Genomic DNA, 14,620 nt, shown 5'->3' with positions numbered 1-14,620 from the left:
CCAACCTTGCATACCAAGCTCTAGGATCCTATTTCAAACCATATAAAGCTTTCTTCAATCTGCAAACCATGTCTTTGTCATCTGTCAATGTAAATCCATCAGGTTGCTCAATGTAAACTTCTTCCTCAAGCTCACCATTCAAAAATGCACATTTGACATCCATTTGATAAACCTTATAGTTCTTATAAGCTGCATAGGCAAGAAATAGTCTAACAACTTCAATTCTAGCTACAGGTGCAAATGTCTCACCATAATAAATTCCTTCAATTTGAGAATATCCTTTACAAACCAATATAGCCTTGTTCCTTATAACTTGACCATCCTCATTCAATTTATTTCTAAAAACCCATTTAGTTCCAATAACATTCTTATTTTTAGCCTGAGAAACTAAAGACCATGTTTCATTCTTCTCTATTTGATCTAATTCATCTTCCATAGCCTTTAACCAATGTTTATCCTTACAAGCTTCAATAACAGTTGCCAATTCAACTTGAGAAATAAGACATACCTCTTCATTTGCCATTTTTCTTCTTGTCATTACTCCCTTGTTCCTATCTCCAATAATTTGATCTTCAGAATGATTTAATCTTACATACCTTGGAGTCTTTTGAACTTCAGGTTCACCACTCTGATCATCAGTCATAGTTGAATTTTTTGATTGTGTCAGTGTAACTATTTCAGCTTCCTATACCAGTTGAGGTATTTTTGGTTCAGTTATGATCATTTCCACTGTCGGTTCCCTGTCATATGATATAGATTGATTTCTGTACTGTTCATCCACTTTCACATTAGCACTTTCCATAATTTTCTACAATCTTTTGTTATAACATCTATATGCTTTGCTCTGAATTGAATAACCAAGAAATATTCCTTCATCACATCTAGGATCAAACTTTCCAATTGAATCATCTCTTTTGATATAACATTTACTTCCAAAAATTCTGAAATACTTAACAATAGGTGTATGTCCAAACCATAGTTCATAAGGGGTCTTATCGGTTTCACCTTTAATGTGAACTTTGTTCAGTGTGTAGACTGTTGTACTCACTGCTTCTCTCCAATAGATATGAGGCAATTTGGCTTTCATCATCATAGATCTAGCTGCATCCAAAATGGTTATGTTCTTTCTTTCAACTACTCCATTTTGTTGAGGAGTCCTAGGTGCAGATAGTTATCTCTTGATTCCATTTGTCTCATGATAACTATTAAATTCATGAGAAGTGAACTCACTGCCATGATATGATCTTAGACATTTGATTTTCAATCTAGCTTTTGTCTAAACCTTCACTTTAAAGATCTTGAATTTCTCAAAAGCTTCAGACTTCTCCCTAAGAAAAGTCACCCACATCATTCTACAATAGTCATCAATAATCAACATGAAATACCTATCACCTTGAAAGCTTCTAGTCCTTATTGGACCACATAAGTCAATGTGAATCAAATCAAGTACATCATTAGATTTATCATGTATGCTTTTAAAAGAACTTCTGACTTGCTTATCCAATTGACATTCCCTACATACCAGATTATGAGGCTTCATAATCTTAGGTATATCTATGACTGCCTTAGTTGAACTGATCTTAACAATACAATCAAAATTAACATGACACAACCTCTTATGTCATAGCCAACTCTCATCAATATGAGCAATCAAACATGTCTTATTACCAATGTTCAAGTGAAAGATATTACTTCCTGTCTAAATACCGGTTGCAATCTCCAAACCAGTTTTGTTAATGATTTTGCATTTTCTATCCTTAAACTAAAGTTGAAAACCCTTATCAACTAATTGACCAACACTCAAAAGATTATGCCTTAAACCTTCTACATAATAGACATTATCAGTGTTATGCTTGCCATCCAAAAAAATAATACCTCTACCTTTGATCATACATGCCTTGTCATCTCCAAATCTGACTTGACCACCATTGTATTCTTGCAGGGACAAAAATTTCCTTTTATCTCCAATCATATGATGTGAGCATCCACTATCAATTACCCATTCATCCTTGTCTTCAACTTTTAATGTCAGGGCCTTCTCTTCATTTTTTATAGCCGGTTTTGGTTCATCTTCCTTCAAAGCATAGAACACCCATTCCTTTCCATTTCCAGATCCACTAGTTGGGTCTTTTGTCGATTCATCTCCAGAGTCATCAGCTACTCCTTCCTCATCTGCTATGTAGCAATGTTTGTTTTTCTTGAATCTATATCTATTTGGGTTAGGATTAAAAGTTTTCTTAACTCTTTCCTCAAACCTTGTATTCCTTTCAGGACATCTAGATGCAAAATGACCAATTTGATTACATGCAAAACATTTAAAAGGTACTTTTCCTTCATACTTACTTTGAGTTTGACCTTTAAGTACTCTTATAGCAAATAAGGGCTCAAGTTGCTCTAGCTCTTCATCTTATTTCCTCATGTCTTCCAACTATTGTGCATATAGGGCTCTCCAATCACTTTTGCTGGTATATTTTGATGATGATGCATGAAAAGCAGGTTCAGACTTTACAACTCCAGAAGATCCAAATTCTTCAAGCTTAAAAGCAGATAATTCCCCAATCAGAATATATTTGTTGACTGAAGTGTTTGCCATTGTTCTTAACTCATTAATTGCAGTTGCCTTCATCTTGTAAGCCGGTGGAAGGGCTCTCAAGACTTTGGAAACTATTTCATCTTCACTTAGAAATCCTCCACAACATTTAATTCCCATAACAATCTCATTTACTCTTTCCATAAACACAACAATTCTTTCATTTTCTTCCATTTTCAAGTTTTCATACCTTACCCGGTAACCATCAAGTTTAGCAATTTTGACAATAGTGTCACCTTCATTCAGAGTTTGCAATTTGTCCCATATAACCTTAGTCGATGATTTGTCAGTCAATCCCATGATCTGTTGATCACTAAGTGCACACGAGAGGGCTTCTCTAGCTCTGCAATCATTTTCAATATTCTTGTCCAGGTCTATAGGAGCAGGATTGTCGGATGCCAGATCATAAGGTGTGTATCCTTTCTCAATGATCTCCCAAATATCCTTGCCAAGACATCTAAGACGAGTCTCCATTCGAATTTTCCATATCCCATAATTTTTTCCATCAATCTTAGGGATTTCTCTTCTGAAAATAACTGTCGATGGATTAGAAGTGTTAGATGCCATAGGATCTACCTCAAGTGGTTAAGCTTCTGCAAAAGAGGACCAAAGCTCTGATACCAATTGTTAGGATAACCAGTGAACAAGTAAGAGGGGGGGGGGGTTGAATCAGTTGTTAATAGATTATAACTTTTAATCCACAATACAACCTTAAACAAATCAAGTACCAGTACAAACAGATGCTGGTAGGAACAGATACTAGTAAATAATAATTAACTAGATAATCAAAGCAAAGCAATCATACCACATAAAACCATAATTTGTACGTGGAAAACCTGGAAAGGGAAAAACCATGGTGGGAAGCCTACCCACAATCAGATGATACTTTTGCAGAAAGTATGTGTTACAATGAGGGGCTGCACTTGCAGGAAGGCACACTGCCTAGAGCGTACTGCTCATTACAAAAGGAGTCTCACTGACTACATAGAGGCTACAACCTTCTCAAGATAAATGGACAACAATCCAATAGAGTGAACTGCTGGAAATAGCATCTACTATGCCTGATTACAGTCCCGATTAAGCTCAATGTCATAGGACTAATCTCTTCTGAAACCAATCCGATCACCAATGATCGATCAACTCCTCTGCCTGAATGATATTACAATATTCACACATTACATTCCTTGACCATGACCTTTTTCAATAACTATGATCCTTTACAAAGAGTTTCTACCTCTTATTTATACAAACCCTAAGGCCTAAACCAATTAGGTCAGCCACCTAAAGATATTACAATAATATCATTACATAATTCCTTATTACAATGATATGCCATGTCGGCTTAAAATCAAAACAATAATAATAAATCCATAAAACATCTCGAATCATCCAAGTAACATGTAGAGTACATGCTAACATGATATCGGTCCATAACCTAGATAGGTACTAGATCTATTCTGGGTCCACCACGCCAAAGCAATGTCTTCAAGCAATTGAAGCATGATCAACGAACATCTTCAATATCCCGAAATCCTCGAAGAAGCTGCACCAACACCAATTGTGCATCATGTCATGATTCCTCAATGAAAGCTCCGTCGGTAAAGCCTTAAACCAGTGTTGGTAAGGGTTTACCAGTGTGTATGATAACATCCAATTATCAAGCCAATACCAACTGACCAAAACATGCTTATGGAGCATATAACACATGAAATACAATATAATTTACTGATCCAAACATGTCAGAATTGCCAACCAGATAATCTCTTCTGCCGGTAACACTAGATCTTATACCAGTAACCTGTCTGCCGGTAACCATCCATATCAGCCAGTGTAAATCTGTCTGCCGATAAAAGCTAGTGTTGACATTAATGACAAAACATCAATGCCACACATATCCATAGTGCCAACAGACTTGACATTGCATAATCTACCTACCCAAAACATTATCTCAGAATCCCATACAAATGATCTTGAATTCCCTTTTATAGAAAAACAAGGGAGAAAACAAGCTTCAAATCATTTGTGCATGTATTAAAATTTGATCGAATAATTCTGGAATATGCCAAATCATCTTTACATTGCACAAGAGAAAAATTATTTACTTCTTGTTGGAGGGAATTTGCTCATTAAATTGCAATGCTTGATGGTGTTGATCTTCTCCAACTGATTTGTTGATGTTGATGTTGATGTCGATGTCCTTTAAACTTAAAAATGTTAAAAAGAACAATATTGTTGTAACCTTAACACATAGTAGCTTTAAATTTGAAAGATCAAGGCATTCAAATATGATGACCAATGGATTATGAATCTCAAAGACATTTAGTTTTATTCAATAATTGTAAAGTACTCATGATCCGATGATCTGGTAAGGTCCTTATGTAGATAACTTAAATGTGATTGAGGATGCAATTATTCCCTCCTACCATGTTGTGTATATTAATCTTCAATAACACAATATTTTGTGTACCACTGTGCTATTAAAAAGTTTGATAGCCATTTATAATTTAATTATTGTTGCACTCTAGTTGATCTCTCTCTACATTTTTCACCTGATGTAGCTTTGGTTTCCACTATAAATTTTCTATACCCACTATCAATTGCAATCATCTTATCAAGAACAATGTGATATATGATCATTTGTAGCTTGTTCTCATCATTAATTTTCAAAAAAATTGAAGGCACACTCATTCCAAATTGTTCCTTTCATTCTTCCAAACTCTTCACTTCTCCTTGTTCACTGATAAATTCAAGGATTGTCCAGTGTTGAAGTGTATGGAAGAAATCAATTTTTCTCTTTATTGCCTACTCCTTTGCTTATATGAACTTGATCTGTTCAATTAATATTTTTACCATCTTTCTTGTACGCATTATCTAAGGTGGAGCAATTAGTTGGTGTCTATGACTAATATATTAACAATACGAGCCTATGACCGCCATCTATCATACATTGGTTTAAGGATAGGCAATAAGGTTTTACATTGTTGCATGCCTTGTAACATGGATTGATAACAACTATGCACATCGTCTAGTTTGGTTACAAGTTTCTTCATCAAATGCATAAGTGTAAGTTTCATAACATCTAAAGCTTTATCTTTGGCCATTACCTTGGTCTCAATTAGTAACTCATCTACCTTTTCTAATCTTCCTACATACTCTTCCAATTTGGCTTTGAGTTTCATTACCTCCTTAGAAGAGGAAACATTTGCTTTAGCAACTGCGGATTGGTACATAACATGGAATTTGAAGGAATTGGAGAGGGATCTTTGATACCTAACATGTTTTTTAGCCTCACATTTTTATATACAATTTGTTGTAGGCTTTTCAATTTGTCCCTTCTTATGACCCTTCCAATTCTTTTTGTTGGCTTTCAGCTGTATCCCTAGCAAACATTGTTGAGTGCATATTAATGTTGGCAACTTCCACAATAATGGTATCCTTCAATGTCCTTATGATAGCATTATCCCTTATTTCTTGCACACCTAACAACAAGTGTGGCTTTTGTGTTCTAAGGCCTTCACCCATTGAGATAATGCTTTAAGCTTGGGCGGTACCCTGTTCCATGAACACCTCATTCACTATCAAATTCTACTACAAACAATAGATCCCTTTGTTTCCTGATTTGATCCAATAAAAAAAAATCTGCCAAATTCCAATTTGGAACCAATGAAGGGATGGTTGTGATGGTGGTAGTAATGACTGGTAAATCTACTGACACCTGTTCTGCAAGTGCATCTTGCAAAGTTTCATTAAAATTCATCATGGTAGATTCAAAAGTAGATGAAGGGATATTATCTAAGTAGAGAAGTTGGTTATTGTAAAAAATTGACCAGCAGTCTCTAATTGCGACATGCCCATACTTAGATCTCCATCTTCATGAACATCTTCATCTTCTTGATCAAAATCAGAGTCAGAATCAATAGAGTGAATGACTACTTGTGAAGTAGTTGTCGTATCTACCTCAACTGAATGTGGTACTTCTTCTACCTGAACTTCCTCTTGTTGAGGAATTTCGCCTTCTTCGACCTCTTTACCCTTTCCAGCTTCACTGATAGGTGGTTGTTCTGGCTCTTTTGTCATTGCCTCCTATGACACTGATGATGATTCGCCTTGTTTTGACCCTTTAATTGTAAATTTGATTTTAGGCCCTTTACCTTTTGATTGTACCACTGGAGTTGAAGATAGTGCTTGTGAGTCTGCCCTGTTCTTGGTTCTAGTTTCAGCTGTCATTGTCTTGCCCAATGGACCATCACTATTGTCATCATCTCCCGAACTGGTGGGAAACTGTTTCATCCTGAGATGATTCTTTAGCAACCAAGCATTGGTGTTTGCTACAATAGGAGAGATCCTTTGAGTAATGGACTTGCTTTCCTTCTTTGACCATTGCACAAGTGGGAGTGGGGAGTCAACAATCTTCTTCTCATAGTAAATAGGATCCACTATGTCATCTGTGTCTTCCATAGTCATTGGGATCTTAGCTAGATCCAGATTCTTAATTTGTTCCAGAGTAAGGCGGCTGAAGTCCATCCTCCTTATATCCTCCTCATCCTGACAGTCTGCCCAAACATCTTCAAACCTATAGACATGAGTGTATGTCCTTTTGAGCTTGCTCTTTATGCCCCGAAAATCAAAATCGGTTCGGGCTTTGAATCTTCACATGGTATTCCACTGCATCTCCTCCTCCATATTTTTGGCTTTGGGGTTAGTTAGCACGGAATACCTACCAATTGACTCTGGGAATTTCAGCCCAGTCTTGTGTGCTTGTGATTGTTTCTCATGTACACTAATCAGTTGTCTGCACAACTCCATAAGGATAATTTTATCTGAAGGAAACCTTGGAAGAATAAAGGGCTCACCTGAGAAGCATCCAATTCGGATATAGGTGAATGTGGGGAATTGAAGGAAGACACAACCAAAGTGGGAAACCTTGCTATAAGTGGCCTCTGATATTCTTCTCTTATACAGGCCTTTATCAAAAATGCACTTCCAAACAACGAAGAAAGCATCATTAACCCTCCTGTAATGATTACCTTATTTTTTGATAGTGAGTTGATCATAGTATTCCCAAACAGGCACTATTCTTCTGTCACCCTTAGTTGACAAGCCTGGATATTGCCTCATAGAGGCAGCTGCGTAAACCAAGTATGAGGTCATATAAAACTTTAGTGTTACCTTGACCTCTTTTAGTTGGGCGCAAAGCGCATCACTGATTTGTTCTCCCCAATCAATTCTTGCAGCTCCCTTTCTGATTATATTCATATAGTAAATCATCCAGCTTTGGAAATAATGAGAGTCTTTTAATCCTCTCACTTTGGATAACATGGTGACCATGTCATTATATTCTTCATTAAAATCACTCCTGTGAAAAGACTTAGGCACCGAGAAGTGAGGGAGGATCTAGCAGTTGAAAGATAAACAATATTGATCACCTTTTTGCATTTATCTTCGTGTTTCTCGTAGTACTCTTGAGCACTCTCTTGAGAAATATCAGCCACTTCTTCTACCAATGAGCTTTTGAAAATACTATTGAAGAATATGTTGTCTAGAGTCATTATGACCTTCTGATCATCATCCCTTACCTGTCTTGTGCTTGGATCGAAATGATCAGCCACTGCTAGTACAAATTCAGGATCATGAGTTGCAACTGGGAAAGATGCATACTTATGCAGCTCACATTTGATCAAACTGGTCTGGTGTGCAGGAGCCTTCTAAACCCGATCAAGAAATTCTTGCATGTCAACATGGCCAATTTCAGTGTCCCTGATCTCTTTAATGTTAGAATCCATTGAACTTTTAGGGTACATATTCAAGTACCTATCGTACTTGTATTTCATCTTTTTTGATGATGCCTTACTCGGAGAAGGTTTTCCTGAAGAAGACTCGGGCTTGTTGTGGGAGAGTTTTGACATTCCTACACAATGAATGCATTCAACACTAATGATTAGCCATTCATCATTATCAAAAATCATTTTTTTCTTAAACGGATCAAAAAATGGGACTCAAAATAGGCCAAGGAGTAAAAACTGCTAAAATAGCAGGTCGGAGAAAAAAGTCCGACCTGCTTCTTTACCAACAAAAATTTGCACATCGGACTTTAAAGTCCGAAGTGCAAGTTTGTGAAAGGATATCAACACATCAGAATTTAACAGACTTTAAAGTCCAAAGTGCAACTTCGGGGAAAAACATTTACATATCGGACTTTAAAGTCCGAAATGTAAAGAAAAGACTTCACAAGAGCACATCGGACTTTAAAGTCCGATGTGCTTCTTAGGGGAAGGAAAGCTGGGTGACATGTCGGGTTTTAAAACCCGACATGCCAACCTATACCTCTTCGCATATTGGACTTTAAAGTCCGATATGCGAAGGTTAATAGGTCACATATTGGACTCTAAAGTCCGATATGCGAAGGATACAACTGTTCAGCTATTTACCGGAGTTTAAACTCTGATATGCAACTTAGAATAGGGGAGGTTTTGGAGAACGATCGGGTTTTGCAATCCGATTGTTTCTCCAAAGCTAAGGAGGCAATCAGAGTTCAAAACCCGATCGTTCTCCAAAAGCGAAAATCGAAAACAAGAAAAACAAACAAGAGGGAAAAAACGAAAGTAAAAACATTAAACAATAAAAACTCGAAAACGAGCACATACCTATCATGTTGTGGAGATTGCGAAATCCGGATATGGGCGATTTGATCGAGCAACGAAGAGGAGAAATCCGGGTTGCAACGAGGAAAAAGGAGGTGGAGGCGCGTGATGAAAACCAGGAATGTGGATTAAAAAGCAAGATTATTATTTTAAAACAACTTTAAACAAAAACCCTAATTAGCAATAAATGCTAACTAATACAACTCGTAGTTGCATGTCAGGTTTTAAAGTCCGACATGTGACCTAGGGGTACTTGCATGTCGGACTTTAAAACCTGACATGCAACTAACATAAAAATCAAATGCAGTTTGCAAAAAAAAGTCCGAACTGCAATCCAAAACAAACTGCAGTTCGGACTTTAAAGTCCGAACTGCAGTCTTAAGCATACAGCAGTTCGGACTTTAAAGTCCAAACTGCAGTCAAAACCAAATACAGTTCGGACTTTAAAGTCTGAACTGCTGACTACAACAAAACTCAAATACACTTCGGATTTTAAAGTCCGAAGTGTAATTATTTACAAAGACCCCTGCAGTTCAGACTTTAAAGTCTGAACTGCAGGTTAAAATGCAAACTTAAAAAGCAAAGAAAAATAACCAAAAAAAAAAGCGAAGAACGAAATGAACTAACCGACCAAGTCGATTAAGCTCTCTTGGAGACCATAAGGTACGAAACGGACCAGTTTCATAGGGTTGCCTCACGATTTTGGCCAAACTGAAATCAAGGACAACAATCCTTTAAACTCTAGGGTTTTGATGAATTCATCATATGCTAGAAACTGAGAAGATGCCACCACTCTCTCATCATCAATATAACCAAAAGGGAGTAGATGTATGAACATTTATCTTGTCTTGAGGTACTTTCCCTATAACATTATCTCTCAGAGGTGACTTTAGAGGTTGATTAACCTCTTATTCAGTAGCCACTTCATATATTGTTTAAGAAGCCTCTTCACTCTCTCCCACTTCTTTAGTAATCTCATAAGGCACAATGGGAGGTTGGACTCTAGTCCTTTGTCTCTTTTTGAGAGGTTATTGGGTTGGTTGGTCATTAGGTTCAACAAACTTAATACCCTTGGCCTTTAATTCTTCTAACCTAGGAGGCACATACTCTAGCATTTCCTCTACCAAAGGTCTATTTTCTTGGGATGCAATGCTTCTCCCATACATGTGCTCAAAATTGCTCAACATGAGCTCTATCCTTTTAGCCTCATTTGTTTCTCCAGGGTAAAATCCTAGGAAGTTTTGATCCCTTTTATTTCTCTCTACTTCAATATTCAATTGTATTCCATCTTCTTCCTTTTTGTATTACTTCTGAGACATCATGACATCTTCTTAGTACATCTTCCTCATAATAAAATCCATGAAAATATGGGCCTTTGTTCACATGCTCATCTCTTAACCAATTAATAAACCCTTCAAGATCAAATTTCCTTGATCTCCCACACTTCAAATTGTATCTACTTTTCAAGTGATTTTTTCCTTCTCTCAATTCTCCTAGTCCAATTAAAAAAATATAATATTCTAGAGCATCAAGGCATATGGGTGCCCTTTCTAACCTCTCCTGATCTCTTTCTCCATCCACATTAGTTATCACATGAATTATAGAAATGGTAGCCTAGGATGAACAATTGTTGGCAACATATGTGGTTCCTAAGGACATCCATGTTGGAATCAAGGAACACTGAGAGGGGAGGGGGGGTGAATCAATGTTCTGCAATTTTTAACCTTATTAAATTGATCCTTCAAGCACTTAAAGTAAATCAACAAGAGAGAGATGAAAACACGTAAAGAAAATATCCACACCACCATAACACCAATATTTTTATACGTGGAAACTCGATTAAGAGAAAAAACACTATGGGGATGAGACCCATAATATAAATATACTCTGCATAAGTATAGATATATTACATTGGGAATGCACATGCATTCAGGCACACTGCCTAGGGCTCAATGCTCAAAAACAATGAAGGGCTACAACCCTAGGAAGACTAATTGTCTTACAATATCTTTTAAAAAAGATAATTGGAATGTCTAAACTAAAAAACAACATCTACAAATGCCAAAGTACAGTTCTGGTTAAGCGCAAAACACTTAATCTCACACCGCTCTGTTATATTGCTTTGTTCCACTGTTCTGTAATATTCCAGAGCACAAATCCTTCACTTGCGCATGTGAAACTACGCACAATCGATCACAAACACTTTCCACATACCTATTGATATCCAAAATGATCATATCCATCGGTCTTATATATTCGCGACATGAAATTAGGTCTTTTACATGTCGGCTTCAAGAACACTATACAAATAATGGAATGTGCATACATAGTTGGCTCAATCCAAATTCCAATGCATATGTAAACCAAAAATAATTGTCCACACGCTTCCCAAATGACAGCTAAACATCCTCGATCACAAAAACAATTACCAAAATTACTCCATCAATTTCACACAATGATTAACTATCCAAGATGACCATACTACCTTGATCAACCCAAAAACTTGTACACCGGATCTTCTAGACAATCATCGTTGGAGGCTAAGATTCTGGAATAAAGTACTCCAGACATCTAACTATTTTCCTCTAGCTGGGAAACACAAAACATTCAACCAAAATGAAATGCTGACCAAAATACTACATTATGTCGGGTACTCTGTTCTAACTTACCAGACTTAACCAAATCTTCATTCTAAATTCCAATATAGAAAAATCAATCACTGCGAATATCTCATTGATGGCAACCAAAGTCAGATATCTCATTTGTAGTGATTGTGTAATCAGAAAACAAAAACCATATCTCGCCAAAAATCCATACACTGTGTAGTGTCTCTTGCCAACAATCCATACACTAATGATTGTGTAATTAAAAAACAAAAACCAATCACCAAAATTGTGCTTACTGTCCAAATCAACCCTTTTTGCTTTTGGCCTTAGCAGTTGCATAATCTTTAATGGTAGTCTCTCAAAAAAGAAACCACACCAGTTTATCACCTTTGTCATGAAACATTCATGGAATATCACATAGTCTACTATTATAGTGCACAAGTAATGACTTCCATCATCATCATCAACATATTTCATTTTCATATTATCACTCCATTTTACCCTGTTCTGGTGCAGTGTTAGATAGCACAAAAGAAAGTAATACTTAAAAATTACTACTCTTTTGTTTTTCCTTATCTTCATCAATCCTTCATGATTTTCTTTTGAATATAGGAAGTAAAGTCATACTCAATGTTGACATCTAGATTCTTTATTCTCATAGCCATCATCATTAAACTAGTTGGCATTCTATCTTGTGCATCTATCCCTAGAATTAGGCATAGGGCACAATATATTTAACAAAATACCCTTTAAATGTTGTGAGCTCAAAAGGCTCCTTCTCTAATTCATATATTGGTACCCTATTGTTATTCCATCTTTTTTTTCTATTGTGAAATACTTCATCCTCTTGAGGGTTTTCCTATGCATTTGATTATCTTGCTTAAATTTCCCCAAGTCAACCTCTATTAAAGCTTGCCTATTCAAATCAAAACATTTAATAATGGCAATCCTATTTATATCTAGTAGGACCAAACCATCACCTCTTCCAATAGTTTTAGTCACATGGTCATACTTTCATGCTAAAACCTTGAGTAAATCTACCTCAACAAATACATTTGGGATAATTAGTTTGGCCAAATAAAATAATCAAGGGTTTGACAATGAACAAGTAGATTCCTATTTCTGTAGAAGTAAGAGAATAAATCCCACCCTAAAATAGGTGTGTTGACATCTCTAGAGCTAGCACAGTTTTCCATAAAAGTATTTTTTGTCTCCCAATTCCATGCCTACGTCAAGTAAGATATCCAATATGTCCTAGCGGAATGGCCTCACCCTTAATAGTTGTGTGTTCACTCTTCTTACACAAAGATTCACCTCTCGTAGGCATCATGATTGATTGTATGCAATTGAATTTAACTAGGGCTTTGTTTTCAATCTACCCTAACAATTACAAAGCACAACACCAACACAAACACCAACAATTTAACCTTATACACCTTAGAGAAGATTAGAACAACTTATTGGTTAGAGCACCTTTTAAAAACCCTAGTTGGTTGCTTCAATTGTCCTTTGTCATCATAGAGCTCCGTTTACTTGAATTTATAATATGTTAAGTGAATAATAAGCCATATGTTTGCAAATTTATTATCCTCGAAGTGCACTTCACCACAATCTTGTCACAATAAAATCGAATCATGCAAACACTTTGAATTTGGTAGTTGTGTTCAATTTTAAATCTAGATCATTGATGTCAAATTGGTGGATGGTAGACATTACTAACCTTTTGTTTTACCTCGTTAGCTGGCATTCTCTTTCCAGCATGGTTTTGTGCCTGAGCCCATGTGTACATGTGTCTTTATCATGCTATCATGTTGTTTGTACATTTGCCTAATCATCATTCTTATGGGAGCACAAAGTGTGAATACCCTTCTTTTCCATCAATCCCGCCATAAGTTGTCACTCCATGAGGCTGAAATTTCTATCTCAAAGCCATCAATGAACATGCAAGGGCATGTGGTGGCATATACTTAACACTTATTGCTCACCCTGCCACCCCATGATCAACCTTTCAATAGTCTTAATCATTGTGCAGTGTCGTGGGTATAAGGAAGTTAAGTAGTGGAACAACTTCCTACATTAACCTTGAGAAGAGGAAAAAGCAATTTTTTTTATAGATCCTTACAACGGTTATAGAAACTTAAGAGAAATAAACATAAATAGCATGCATACCATAACATAGTTATTTACATGGGAAAAACCCTTTTAGGAGAAAAACCCACACCCTAATATACTTGTAGAGCAAGATTTTCATAGGAGTATCACCAATCAGAGATTTAGAGGTAACTCGATAGCCATAACTCTTACACACAACCTCCATCTCACACACCTCATATATAGAAGATAGAATACATGAAATTGTCAAACAATATTACAAAACCATGCACTAAAACCACCCAATAAAGTGTAACCCATATTATCTCCAATCCTAGATACCATATGATGTGTTAAAACACACACGAACACATGTACCTCCCCTTTATAGCTCATTTATATGTCCAATGTATTTTATTTTATTTTTATTTCAAGAGACCTAACTTCTAGAGGCCATAACTTTTGAATCGGGTGTTCGACTGACAAACCATTTGGAGCACTAGAAAGCTTACAACTTTCTATATCAATCTATAACTTGATACATTGATTACAAACAATTTCAAACCATTTAGGGGCCTCTTAATCTATCAAAATTGGCTCTAAAACTTTCATTTGTAACTTTCAAAAATAGAAACTTAAAAATTTTCAAATCTAGATATGATTTTTCAATGAAAATTTTATGACATTCTTAT

Source organism: Cryptomeria japonica, chromosome 5, assembly GCF_030272615.1.
Source record: "Cryptomeria japonica chromosome 5, Sugi_1.0, whole genome shotgun sequence".
Classification (NCBI taxonomy): Eukaryota; Viridiplantae; Streptophyta; class Pinopsida; order Cupressales; family Cupressaceae; genus Cryptomeria; species Cryptomeria japonica.
This window is presented reverse-complemented; position numbering follows the sequence as displayed.